The sequence below is a fragment of the Amphiura filiformis genome, chromosome 14 (genome assembly GCF_039555335.1).
Source record: "Amphiura filiformis chromosome 14, Afil_fr2py, whole genome shotgun sequence".
Lineage (NCBI taxonomy): Eukaryota > Metazoa > Echinodermata > Ophiuroidea > Amphilepidida > Amphiuridae > Amphiura > Amphiura filiformis.
In genome coordinates, this window is record NC_092641.1 from 50521616 (window position 1) to 50535285 (window position 13670).

The window sequence follows — 13670 nt, forward strand, 5'->3', positions numbered from 1 at the left end:
TTGGAAGTTGTATGAAGTGGTCCTTTGTTACCAAAAATAAATAGATATTGAGAATTGGTTGTTATGCTAAAAGTAATTTGAGTGTTTGAATAACAGCAAGTCAGTAATTTGGATGTTCTATTGAATGACATTATGACAGGTGAGTCATTGTTAAGCAGTATGCAGACTCCGAGTATTAGACTTAAAATCGATAATATGTTACGTAAATATCTGGTAGAAATATATTATCATCAAACATTCGTTAGAACTTAAACATTACTGGAAATAGAATGGCAATAGATTAAACAACGTAGATATGTTACATACAATCATAGATTTTAAATACAATATTGTACGTCTAATAAAAAGTCTGCATACTGCTTTACTTGTTGCTATATGACTTAAAGGCCCATTCAGTGATTTGCTCATCCAGACAACCGTAAAAATTCAGATTGGTACCTTTGTCATTGGCATAAATGTGCTAACATAGCCTGCTAGTGTTTCAGTCGAAAGCCGTATAATAAAATATTTATTACAAGATAAGACATTTACATGAATCTGTAATTTATATACTGTCAGTATATAAATTAGCTACTTGAATTTATACACTGTCAGTATATAAATGAACTACTTGAATGGGGCTTCACTGCTGTTTTCTTCGTTTTGTGCCAAATTTTTCATTTCAAAAATACCAAAATAATGACAGTTTGAATGACTTATACTTTACTTTTAAGCAATTTATAAGTAATTTAATTTTTTTACAACTGAATGGGCCTTTAAGCGAAAGTTATTGTGTTTGAGACTTTATGAGGAATTGAAATTCATGGTCTTTTTGACATTTATTGATTATTAAGGGCGTACTACACCCCTGGCCAATTTTGTGCCTCTTTTTGCATTTTTCTCCAAAATTGTAACACATTGGTGACAAGTAAGATATGTATATTATAGGGGCAAGGACTACAACTACTGTACTGAAAATTCAACACCTCAAAGCAAGTAGTTATTGATTTATTGATCAAATATTGGTTTTCCCTCATTTTTGACTGTAACTCCACAACTGTTGTCTGTGCTGAAATAAAATTTCCAGTGCAGTAGTTGTAGTCTTTGCCCTATAATATACATATCTTACTTGTCCCCAATGCGCTATAATTTTGAGAAAAATCCAAAAGAGGCACAAAATTGACCAGGGGTGTAGTACCCCCTTAACTTCTTTGTTATGAAATACTTGGTTGAATTTGACGATTTAGTATCACGGTTGACACAGGTTCAAGTTTGTAACGAACTATGTTTTTATTAGCACGATCATGAAAGTTGTATTGACATGATCTTTTTAACCAAACTCAGTAAAGTTTCAAGGGATCTTTATTCGAACTTGCCTTTTTCTATAACAACCTTAATATTCTTTTATAAGTTATTTTCTAATAGGCCAACTGAAAAAATACCAGTTTTTTCAAAAAGAAATTTGGTTTGTAGTAACCTTTATTTTGAACAGGTAGGCCTATATTATTATCAATTGATGGCCTCACTGACTCCACACTATGAAGAGATCAATAAAATGTAATTCTAGTACCTATTTTGGACAATGGCCGAGCTCTAATGCCACTGGAAGGCCATGGGCGCTGGGCGATTTAATTTATTTTTGCCCACAAATCAGGGAAAATAATTTACTGGGTGGGCAGCTATTAATGGCAACCAGGTGTGTGGATTTTCCATAACGTGACCTGTTTTTGTGAAGAAATGTACAAAGGTGGACTCTCATGCCCCCCATAATTCTTTTTATCACGATGTCCTCAAGAAAACCAAGGTGCCTGCACACCCCCTCTCAAGGGTGTGCAGACATCTATCTTTGGGGATCGTGTTTATGAAGTTATCAAGTAAAGTAAAGCAAAATATGACTACCAATTAACCCAAACATTTTAGATGTCAAAAATCTAATTTACGTAGACCTTGGGTCAATTTACAGAGATCCATACTGCAGTTACTGTCCGTTTTCCTATACACAATACACAGTGCTCTCACCATTGACGCGTGACCTCTACAAATGATGTATGTTGGAAGAATGGACACTTGCCTAGTTAACATCACTGTGTGAAAAATAACCAGCCAATATTTTATTTATTCTCCAAAACTTCTAGCAATATATTTCTCTAACATGACCTAAAATTACAGCTAGGTTAGATGTTCAGAAATGGTCGCACTTTTGTAAAATATGAGTGAGGGCAAGGCATAGCTAGCCAACTCCCCGTGTTAATTGAATGGAGATTTGACCGAAAATATTGGTATCGGACCGCTCACTTCTGAAGGATGCCAAAAAAAAAACGGTAAAAGCTACATTTAAACTATTCTAAATAGGTTCTAGAAAATATAGTTTTGTAACATGTCCTAAATTTTTAGCTAATTTAGATGTTTGGAGAGGGTCGCACTTTTGTGTTTTAGGAAGGATATGTAAACGACAGATAACACCAAAAATATGAAGAAATTATTTCCAAACCGTGTTAAGTCAACAATCATTATGTTGCTCATTTTGAAGAATGCTGGTTAACAAAAAGCAGGTCTTTGTCTCATTTCGTGAACAAAGGTACACATACCATTGTTTCCTTTCGTTTCCTTTATAATCGGGTACCCAACTGAAGCTATAATACCAGCTTTATTGCGATGTCGCACATTGAAAACAGACACTTGTGCACAACCAGAGAAGATCTGATTGAGCTGCTTCAATGAGTGTTATCTTGGTTTAATAGCTTTTAATGGGGTTTAAGTCCTGCAAAGGTCGAGATGAATTCTACTGTATACATGACTGCATCATGCTTGATTTATAGTTGACATTTAGAAATTGAACATCTAATCCATCGGATAGTTTTATCTTTTTCCAAATCCACCACACACAATTCTCACGTCTGCCATCGCAAGACGTCAACAAACAAATAAACTAAGATGGCCTAATGTCGGTAACTACATGTCGTTATCTGCATATTAAAGATAGAGCTATAAAATTTACAGTGGCGTAGCCAGGTTTCCGCAACAGGTTGTACCACATTGACGAGTGCTCTTGTATTAAGCATGTCGACCGCCCGGGTCGACCGTTATAGTACCCACCAACACCGCTCATGCTGTACCGGGATTTACAGGGACAAGTTGACCCAATTAGTCCGTTATGGTATTTTTAATATTATCACATCATTTTAGGTAAAGAATAAAATACTTAATTTAGGCGTAAATCGTATATTATGGCTTTAAATATGTTTGCTTTAGCATATACATGCCAGTGTAAATTTCAGAAAAAATTGATCCCCGAACAAATACCACCATATCACCACAACCACTACCACCACTGTCCACCATCACCACCAGATTTACTTACCGCCATTGTAACTCTAAACCCGAAGAAGTTCCTTGTTGAATTAGAAGTATCACACCAGCAGTGCTCCTCAGCAAACTTGTAAAACGGAAACTGATGATGATAATAGATGTTAAACAAGGGCTGATTTGATAGCCAAAAATAGAATGATGTGATGATCAATTTCAACCAATCAGATTACATGTAAAACACTTCCTTTATTAATTCAAAGGAAAGCTCATCTTAAATAGAATTGTTTTTTCCCGTGAGCACCGTGTGTTTGGTTATCGTTTATGGACGCACCATCATATTTGCAAGCGTAGAAAAGTTGAGGATGGGGCAAAAAATATTTTAGGCGATATTTTGTTAGGCTAGGTATTGCCCAGGAATTTGTATTGTTCTTTCAATTTTCATATTTTATTGTATACGCATTTTGGTGGAGAAAGGTTTTGTTAGTCATAGTGGGGATTTTTTACCTCAAAAAACTTCCAGCCCCTCCTTGAAGTCAAATGGTACGGCCCTAATGTAAATGATTTTAGTGGAGATTTTTTAATCTGTTTCGGTAATCCCCTCCATATAGAATCAGAATCAGAATCAGAATCAGATTTTATTGACATTCATCTTACAACAAGATATGGTCAAAACATATATAATAATACGATATATATAATACAAATAAAGTACAAGAACAATACAGTTTACAACTATAAAGAATATAATATAAATTAACTAGGCATAGGCCTATTATTTAAATCCCGTTTTTCAAATGCAGTAAAAATGAAATTGGCAACTGCATTGGTGGTGTCAAAATCATTGGCACTCAAGATAAGAAGAAACTTATCATTTTCAGTTGAATTGTTTGTAACAAAAATATCATCTATTAACGTCATTTCATTGAGATTACAATATTTACAAATTCTCCGTTCTGGAGGCAATTTAGGGGAAACATATCTATCCATTTCAATCCTTAATTTATGACAACTAATTCTTAGTTTACAAAAAGTAGATCTATGCCTACGTTTTAATAATGTAACATAATTTTCTAATGAAAATGAACGTTTGAACCATATATGCAGATGGCAAGAAAGATATCTAACCTTTCCCAGAATCCTTTGCAACATGATGCATCACCTCAATACATTAAAATCACTTTTAACAGGTTCCCTCTGTTTTCATGTTGAGAATAGACTGGCTAAACATGGGTAGATAGTCAAGAAATAAACATATTTTTGCCAGATATGGATTTCTTTTGTCCATTGAGGTCCTTTTGTTACCCATGCTGCACTAGAAATCAATACAGAAAATTAAAATGGAAGATATGCATTGTGGGAAGTGTAAGATATCTTTTCTGGGCGGATGACAGTATGACAGATGATATTTAAGTCAAGCGTGGTGGCGTCATTATATGCATTTAGTCTAGTCAATAAATTCATCAATTCAATTCAGATTGAATATATTTCAATTCGTGACCCGAATGCCAAATAACCCGAGATATAACGTTTATATTAAAGTACATTAAAAGATATAAAAAGCATATAACACAACCCTAACACAAAAACGAACTCTTCTCACCTGTATACACAGAGCCGCCCACCCCTCCCCCACACCCCCATACACAAGCATACCCCTAGAGCATACCCTACCTACACCTCCACACACACCTCACATACTCTCACACCAAGACAATTATCTTCCTCCACAAACACACACCCCACACATCTACCCCCCACACACACACAGCACTATTAAGTTTTAAATTCAACAAAACGGTAATTAATGACTAAGCATAACAAGATACTGCACGTAGATTGGACCAGCCAAATTTTCAGCTGCTGGAGTGCATCTATCGTCTCATATAACACGGGCGACATTTTACGCCAAAAATTATAATTTCACGTGTTATATGAGACATTCATTCATTCATTCATTTATGTTTTATTAACACAATGCATTGTAGCCCGCAGGCTAAATTACAGCAAATTGTAATATATATATATACACAATAAAGAATTATGACAAAATGCAAGTGAACAACAAAATAAATTAACAAAATATTGCAGCAAACCCTATAGCACAAACCATACGAAAGCAAAACAAGATAATAATCCACCCCAAGAAATCCAACCCAGACTACTCACAAGCACACAACATTTGCACAGCACAATCCACTTACAGCACACTGGAAGGGCACATAACCACTCACAACAGTTGCTCACCCACACCACTCAGCATGACACTAGACACATCCTGAATTATACCACAATCAGAGTCCTCACACCAACAAAACTCATATATCATAGTCTATTCTCCCCCCTATACTTTCAATACAACAATACAATAATATAATATCAAGAATTTGGAAAAATAAACACATCAATATAAAAACAGTTAGCCAGCAACATGATTAAAATTAGAGCACATTACAGGAGTTCATTGAGCAAATCGACAAAATAAGGAATTGCACTATTTTGAAACCGATTGGTTCTGCACTTGATTTTGTTTAAATGGTTTGCATTTCTCAGAGAATATTGCACTTTATCTTTAACTTTTAAAGGCAACCAGGCACTGAACTCATCTGACTTGTAGATATCCATGGCAAATTTAACACACAGCATTTTACGCCTTTCCTGAAGGCTGGTGAGGTTGCACAGTTCAAGAGCATGGTCATACGACAGATAATCTGGACCAAGAATGATCCTGAGGGCTCTTTTTTGCACCCTCTCTAGCATTAAGACCTGAGATTCGGTTATTCCTGCATTCCACACAGGTACGGCATACTCTAATAAAGGCCGCACATAACATCTGTAAATAGTAATCAAATCATCAACAGAAAGGTTGAATTTCTTAAGCACTTTAAGCATGTGCAACTTATTGCTAGCCTTACGCTTGACTTAAGACAAATGAAGATCCCATTTCATATCATTTTACTTTGCCCAGTCACAAAAACCATCAAGAACATTTTGCAAAGATTCAGTATCACCAATACGGGTTTTCTCAACAATTGTCATGTCATCAACATACTTTAAACTCAGAACCCGGCCATCGGTGACATTTGTGCGGGCAGCTTCATTAAATTTGGCCAGAAAACCAAGAACTATCAAACTATTTTCTTTATCATTTTTCGAACCTATGCAGCCACTGTTTGTTTACTGTCAGTAACTTACCCTATAATGATTTGTTAGGTGACACATTTTGTGATTTGATAAATGAGGCACAAATTACCATCATACTAAAGAATACAAAATAAGAAATGAAAAAATTGCATTTTTGTATTTTGATTATCAGGTCACTCTCTGGAAAGAAACATGTTTGTCAGACAAAAAATAAATATAAAAATAGAAATACAATGCCGCATTTTGCATTTTGGCTGTCAGACCACCTACAGGAAACAAGTTTTTGCTTTAGATTGATCACAAACAACATGTGTTTTGACTGAAATATGTGCCTTTATTATTAAGCATAACAATAACAAAATAATGATTCAACGGGCAAAAATTATTTCATACATAAATAACAACACCCAAAATATTAAATCATAAATAGCATCGTACATATTTAAAGGGAATTTCTTGATCCATAGCCCCATTACCTATACTTTTCTCAAAATAAGTTTATGTTTATGATCCTGTGTCATATACTGGGGTACCCAAAAAGGTGGTTTTGTTACATTTTGATGTGCAGCTTGGACTTCAAAACAGTGTCGCTTGAGTATTCATTCACTTAGAAGATTCAATTAGGTCTTAAATTGAGGCTAATTTATTCTATATTACTCATGTTTTTATCCTGTTTTAAAATAATTTTTAATTATTTTCTTATGACGTTTGGCATGAAATTTGTGAAGGGTGGTTGAGGATTAGGAGGAGGGATTCATATCGTAAATCTGATCTAAAACCCCCATTAAAATGTGAATCTAGTAAAAAAATGTCGAAGTGAACTCCCAGACATCTAAACCAAGTAAATAAATACAGAAGGTAATTTAAAAGACTAATACTTGCTCAGAATGATTGTAAATGTAGAAAAAAGAGGTGGGGTTAAATCCCACCTACTTTGTGATTGTTTTGCCCGCACTCTTTCATTTTTTAACCGATTTCCATAAAAAAGGTGTCAAAATGCTCAGGAGGATGAACCACTTCAAATGAGACGTGTAAGTAAAATGTTTGAAGCATTTAATGTTTTTACTATGTAACACAAAGGTACCCCAGGTTGTGACACAGGACCTTATATACCACCGGACATCTCTGGTGACACAAGGTTTGTGTGCAAAAACACTTCTTGCAGCTTCATTCGCTTAGCAAAACAAAACACAAATATGGCACATGGAGCAATGTAATATACAACTATCATTCATTATGTTCTCAAACGCAAAATTGGAATCAACTGATCTACTGAAACAGACCTTCTCATAAAAAGGATGCTAGAATCAAAAAATATTCCTTTAATAATGCATGCGTGTCTCAAAAGTAAATGGAATGAGACATAAAATAAGACCACCATTTGTGCTTGAAAGTATATAATTAGTTGATCTAAATTTATATGGCAGTGCGTCTACATATGGTACAGTAATTAGCAACACAACGGTGTTTTTAAAGAAAGAAACAGGGAAACTGTAAAAGACAGAAAACAGAAATGACAGAAAAGGCAGAAAAGACAAAAATGTTTGGAGTTATGAATTATGGCTTAAATATTGGCTTAAATGTGATGCACGTTATCATGGTTCTCATGCATTGATGGTCTGTTGGTTTATTATGAAGCTTGATGGAGGTAAATGTGAGGTCAAATAGGTACAGGTTAGAAAAACGGAAAAGCTCATTTACTTAAAGGCCCATTCAGTGATTTGCTCATCCGGACGATCGTAAAAATCATCAAAATTCAGATTTTTGGTACCTTTGTCATTGTCATAGATGTGCTAACATAGCCTGCGAGTGGTTCAGCCGAAAGCCGTGTATTTAAAACAAAATAAGACATTTTACACAAATCTGCAATTTAGATACTGACAGTATCTAAATTAGCTACATGTATTTGAATGGGGTTTCAACTTCGTCAGTACTGCTGTTTTCTTCGTTTTGTTGCCAAATGACAATTTAAATGACTTATCCTTCACTTTTAAGCAATTTATAAACAATTTTACACTTGCACTGGGATCACTGAATGGGTCTTTAAATATTGAATGAAAAGCTCCTCACGGGCTAAAAATGAAAATAAATAAAAACACGGAAATTTGGATAAACAAAAAACGGAATTCAAGCGTTTCTTCCTGGAAAGTGTCACTGATCTCTGAATTTGAAATAAATAAGTAGTTATTTAGAATTGTGACATGTAAAACCAACCATTATCTTTGTGCTGAATTCAAATCAATAGAATTTACTGTAAAAAATGTGCACTTGTCACCTCTTGAGACCACAATCTTCAATCAATAAACAAAGGAGGTGTCATACTGAATTACCGTAGTCAGTCGTGTTCCGGGGGGGGTTATGTGCCTACCAGCGTCGCGAAATAGGGGTTGCTTACAAAACGTTGTTTTAATAATTGAATTTAATAATTGGATATAAAATTGGGTAGAAAATTTGGAAAAAAGGAGCAAAATTCTATTTTTGTTCCAAATTTATAGTAAAATTTGCTGAAATAAGAGAATTTTAAAGTTTCTGCACAATTCTAGAAGAAAGAGGGGTCATTGGGTAGCCGCACCTAAAAAAAGAAAAAAATGGGGTCATTAGGTAGCCGCACCTAAAAAAAGGGAGTCATCGGGTATGACTTTTAAAAAAGTGGGTCATCGGGTATATTCGACTTCAAAAGGGGGCCTATTGACAGGCACATACCGGCACTTCTAAAGTTGAGTGCCCCCCTCCGGGCAAATACGAGTGATAGTAATATTAATAATAACAATTCAAAGTTTTTGTCCAATGTATAACGGCTGATGTACTTTTTGTGAGGTCTTTCTATTAAAGGTGAAAAAGCTGTATTGCAATTTTGCGCCAATTTCTTTAAAGCATATTAAGTGGGATGCAATAGGCATATTGAGTTGCAAAATGCGATGGTCTGAATGGAGTGAGAATTGATTCAACTAAATTTCAATTATATTTGGATATATCATTTTTGGTCCTGACCCTTTTATTATAAATTATTTGGGGGAGAGTTAGGGGCTTCGTTCACGGTAAGTTCAAAGCCATATTGCAATGGAAGTTAATCAAATTACATTACAAAAATAATGTTTTTGTATTGTATGATTGATTGATTGATTTTTATATGTATTTGCTTGTTTTGTATCTTAAGTATTTGATATTTCCTACCTCCAAGTGAAAATCATGCACGTGTGGGGGTGGGGGTGTGTGTGTGTGGCGGGGGTGCGGGGTTGGTAAAACCCGGGGGTAAAACCAATACACAAAATACACAAAGAGCCTTGGGATCTCGCATATTGATCTATAGGCCTACGTTTCGATATATGAGTGTGGGTTTTATTTTACCTCAATATTTGAGCACAAACACTTCTAGCTCAAGCACCGCCCGACTCACTTAGTTATTTCTATATTGCTGCATGACGCAAATTATAGAGTTAGGCATGCTTATTCAGCATTAACAACAAAAACAACAACAACAGTAACCGGCAACAACATACAACATACCAATATTGTGAGTAAGTTTCTTACTACAATAATAATGATGGCGTCAATGGTTCAAGGTTAAAGGCCCATTCAGTGATTTGCGAATCCGGATGATCATAATAATCATAAAAAATCAGATTTTGGTACCTTTGTCATTAATCATAAAAAAATCAGATTTTGGTACCTTTTTCATTATCATTGATGTGCTAACATAGCCTGCTAGTAGTATAGCCAAGTCATGTATGAAAGACAAAATAAGATATTTTACATGACTCTGTAATTTAGCTACATGTATTTCAATGGGGCGTCATCTTTGTCAAGAATGCAGTTGCCTTGTTTTTTGGCCAAGTTTTGCATTTCAGAAATACCCAATGACAATTTTACCGACTTATCATTAATCATTCACTCCCGGGGGGTGCACTAAACTTTGGAAGTGACGGTATGTGCCTGTCAATAGGCCCCCTCCTTTGAAGTCGACTATACCCGATGACCCCCTTTTTTTAAAAGTCATACCCGATGACCCCCTTTTTTTAGTTGCGGCTACCCAATGACCCCCTTTTTTTGTTGCGGCTACCCAATGACCCCCTTTTTTCTAGATTTCCTAGAAGAGCATCATCAAAATGCAACAAAATAATGCCTAAGCTTTCAAATTTTGCTCCATTTTTTCAAAATTATGTCGAAACTTTCAAAATTTTGCTCTATTTTTTCAAAATTTTGCTCTATTTTTTCAAAATTTTCTACCCGATGACCCTTTTTATGAAATCCTATACTCAATGACCCCCTTTTTTCAAAATATTATACCCAATGACCCCCTTTTTTTATTTTGTTTGTACCCAATGCCCCCTTTTTTAAAATAACGCTTTGTTACCGATAGGCCCCTACTTCGCGACACCGGTAGGCACATACCCGTCACTTCTAAAGTTGAGTGCCCCCCCCGGGCATTCACTTTAAGGGATTTTTATACACAATTTTACACAAACTTTCGCTGGGATCACTGAATGGGACTTTAATGTTGGCGGTCGTCATGAAACCTTTCGGGGGCACAGAATAAGAATTCCCATTTTTTATCGACACGACTAAGAGTAATTGTACAATTGTGTTTTACGAGTGGCCTTTAGTTTCCTTGCTCTTTTTCTTCATTCTGTTACTTATAGTTTTCTCTTAAGAAAAATAAAAAATAGCGCAGTGATTTATAGTGCGCTACGCACAGGCACAACACCTAGGATGTTGATCCACATACCTCAACACACTTTACAGGTTGTCGCTGACCACTACGGCTCCACATCATTCCATAAACTATTAAACAACAACACAGGGACTTGCAGCTAAGAAGTGCACATCCCAGACATTCCACAATAGTCTTTCGCAGCCGAGTTTCGCACGGGTTACAACGAGACAATTAGCAGCAAGTTCCTTGTCTAGTTGAATTTCAAGCTCTCTCAATTTTCAAGCGAACCGCTGGGGTTCGAACTCGCAATCTCTTGCACCATAGTCGAACACCTTATTAAAATTATATTTAAAAAAAAAAGACAGTGTTACATTGTGCGCTACGCACAAGCACAACGCCTAGACGTTGATCCACAGGCATCAGCACACTTTTCACAAATGTACTAACCACCGCTGGGGTTCGAACCCGCAATATCTTGCACCAAAGTAAAACACCTTATACCATGTATATAGGCCAGCATGCTTATATAAGCTTTTTAGATTATGGTTTGAGCATTTGATTTTGGTCCCTTGTCCTGTGGAGTGTGGCGATACATAGTCCGTATTAGTCCGGTGGCAGAGCAAGGTTAGATGGTTTTGCCAGTTAAAGTAGTTTTCTTTGCTGATTTTTACTCTTTCAGTGGTACAAAATAAGATTTTGGGGGATGTAAACTGGTAACCCTTGGGCAATTAGAAATGCTCAAGATGGCCGCTATGGATACTAAAATTAAGCTGGGTTATTCACTAGCGGTACCATAATAAATGATAACTTAAAGTATTTTGTGCAAATTATTTTCCTTTTGGATGCTTTAAATATAAACTATATACAGTTTTAAACATGACACTCTCGCAATTCAAAATGGCCGCTGTTAAACGTCATAAGCAAAAACCATTAGTTTCAAGGTAAAGTTCTTTTGCCAGATTTTGTTTCTTACAATAATTAATGTACACCCTAGAATTAAGCAGGTCCAGTTTGACATTTTATTTCTTTACAATCGCATAAAAATTCCAAGATGGCCACCACCGAAATGAAAGGTAGAAATATAACACATTTTGGAAGACTTTTTGCAGGGAGTGTATTGAGTGATAGCTCGGGGTAAACAGCTTTCCATTTGGTGATATCTGAACTGATATCTGTATCGAAATTATCAAAATTTTAGGAGCTCTGAATAGGGGGGGTTAAAAAAGTTTTGGGTGTATGAACAGGGGGGTTAAAAAGTATTTCGGCCCGTAGAGGGGGGGTGTAAAAGAATTTCCTGTGCGCGCAAATGTTCCACTATTAAACCAGAACAAAAGTACATTTGATCCACTGTTAAAAATTGTCTTGTCTTTAACTTAATTTTGAGGTTTGTGTCAGTTCTTTCTGGTCAGCTCTTTAAATCACTAAAAGCTGCAATATCTTTGCTCTTCTTTAGTGTTGACTATTTTTACAATAATGTTTCATGTAGTAATAGGTTATTAATTTATTATCACTGATATATACAACTTAATCATGTTGCATTACAATTATAGGCGGAGGAAGCTTGGAGAACCGGGGTACACATCCCCCACTAATTTTTTCCATGGGGGACATAAAATCCTAATAGAATAAAAAATAAAGCAAGAATTGCCATGTGGAACTTTTTTCAGCACATCGAAAAGCACCATGTTTTGGGCCCAAATAGGGCAAAATTGCAAAATCTTGCGCTTCGCGATCACGCGAACTGGCCCATCAATTAGCAAAACACACCATTTTGGCAGTAGCGTAGACAGGTGGGCGGAAGGGCCCCTGACAAAAATTGAAAGAAAAAAGTGCCCCTCTGACAAAAAATGAAAGAGAAAATCTGGAGGGCAAAGAAAAGGAGCAAGGAGCCCTTTTCCATCCAAATTCACCCCGATCATGGGCCAAAATAGTGTAAAATACAAAATGTTTGCACGCTGTGTGCGCACATTGTCACAATAAAGGCATTTTCATCCCATCATGGGCAAAATACACAATTTTTGCACGCTTTTTGTCCCAATAAAGCCTTTTTTTGGAAGCTCAAATACATGTACAGTCTCTCTAAAAAACAAAACCGGTATAATTATGTAATTTGCAACTGGAATTTCTTTTTTCGTCTGTGCCGGGCCCCGAAATTTTATCCCCCCCCCCGACCAAGAAAACTGGCTACGCCCCTGTATTTTGGGCTAAAATAGTCTAAAATTTTTGCGCGCTTCGTCGCAACAAAAAGTCCCAGTAAAACCAGAACAAAATATACTCGTCCCCCAAACCCCCCACCTAAATTGTAATGCTTCCGTCGCCACTGATTCCAATCATAAATGTACGGTTTATTAAGGGATCCAAAATGAGCGTTTATTGCGTTTCGACAGTATTTTTTGTGGGACATAAGAGCACCTCAGACCTATCGAATCGCATTTTGAATACGAAGCATGTCTTTCTGATATCAAATAATTTTCATTTTTTAAAATCACAATATAATACAAATTTTATGACAAATTATAAAAATTTGATATTTTTCAATTTTTGATATATAACAGTCCTCGAAGTAAATTATATAAATCTAATGATA

At 35.8% G+C, this 13670-nt stretch overlaps 1 long non-coding RNA gene across 2 annotated transcripts in view; it reads right to left on the reverse strand.

Moving 5' to 3' along the window:
- Positions 1 to 3448, reverse strand: part of LOC140170257 (uncharacterized) — a 96799-nt gene extending 93351 nt beyond the window's left edge. For both annotated transcript variants that reach the window (XR_011861510.1, XR_011861509.1), the window contains exon 1: positions 3341 to 3448. This is a non-coding gene — a long non-coding RNA (uncharacterized lncRNA). The remainder of the gene's footprint in view (positions 1 to 3340) is intronic.
- Between the last annotated feature and the right edge of the window lie 10222 nt (positions 3449 to 13670).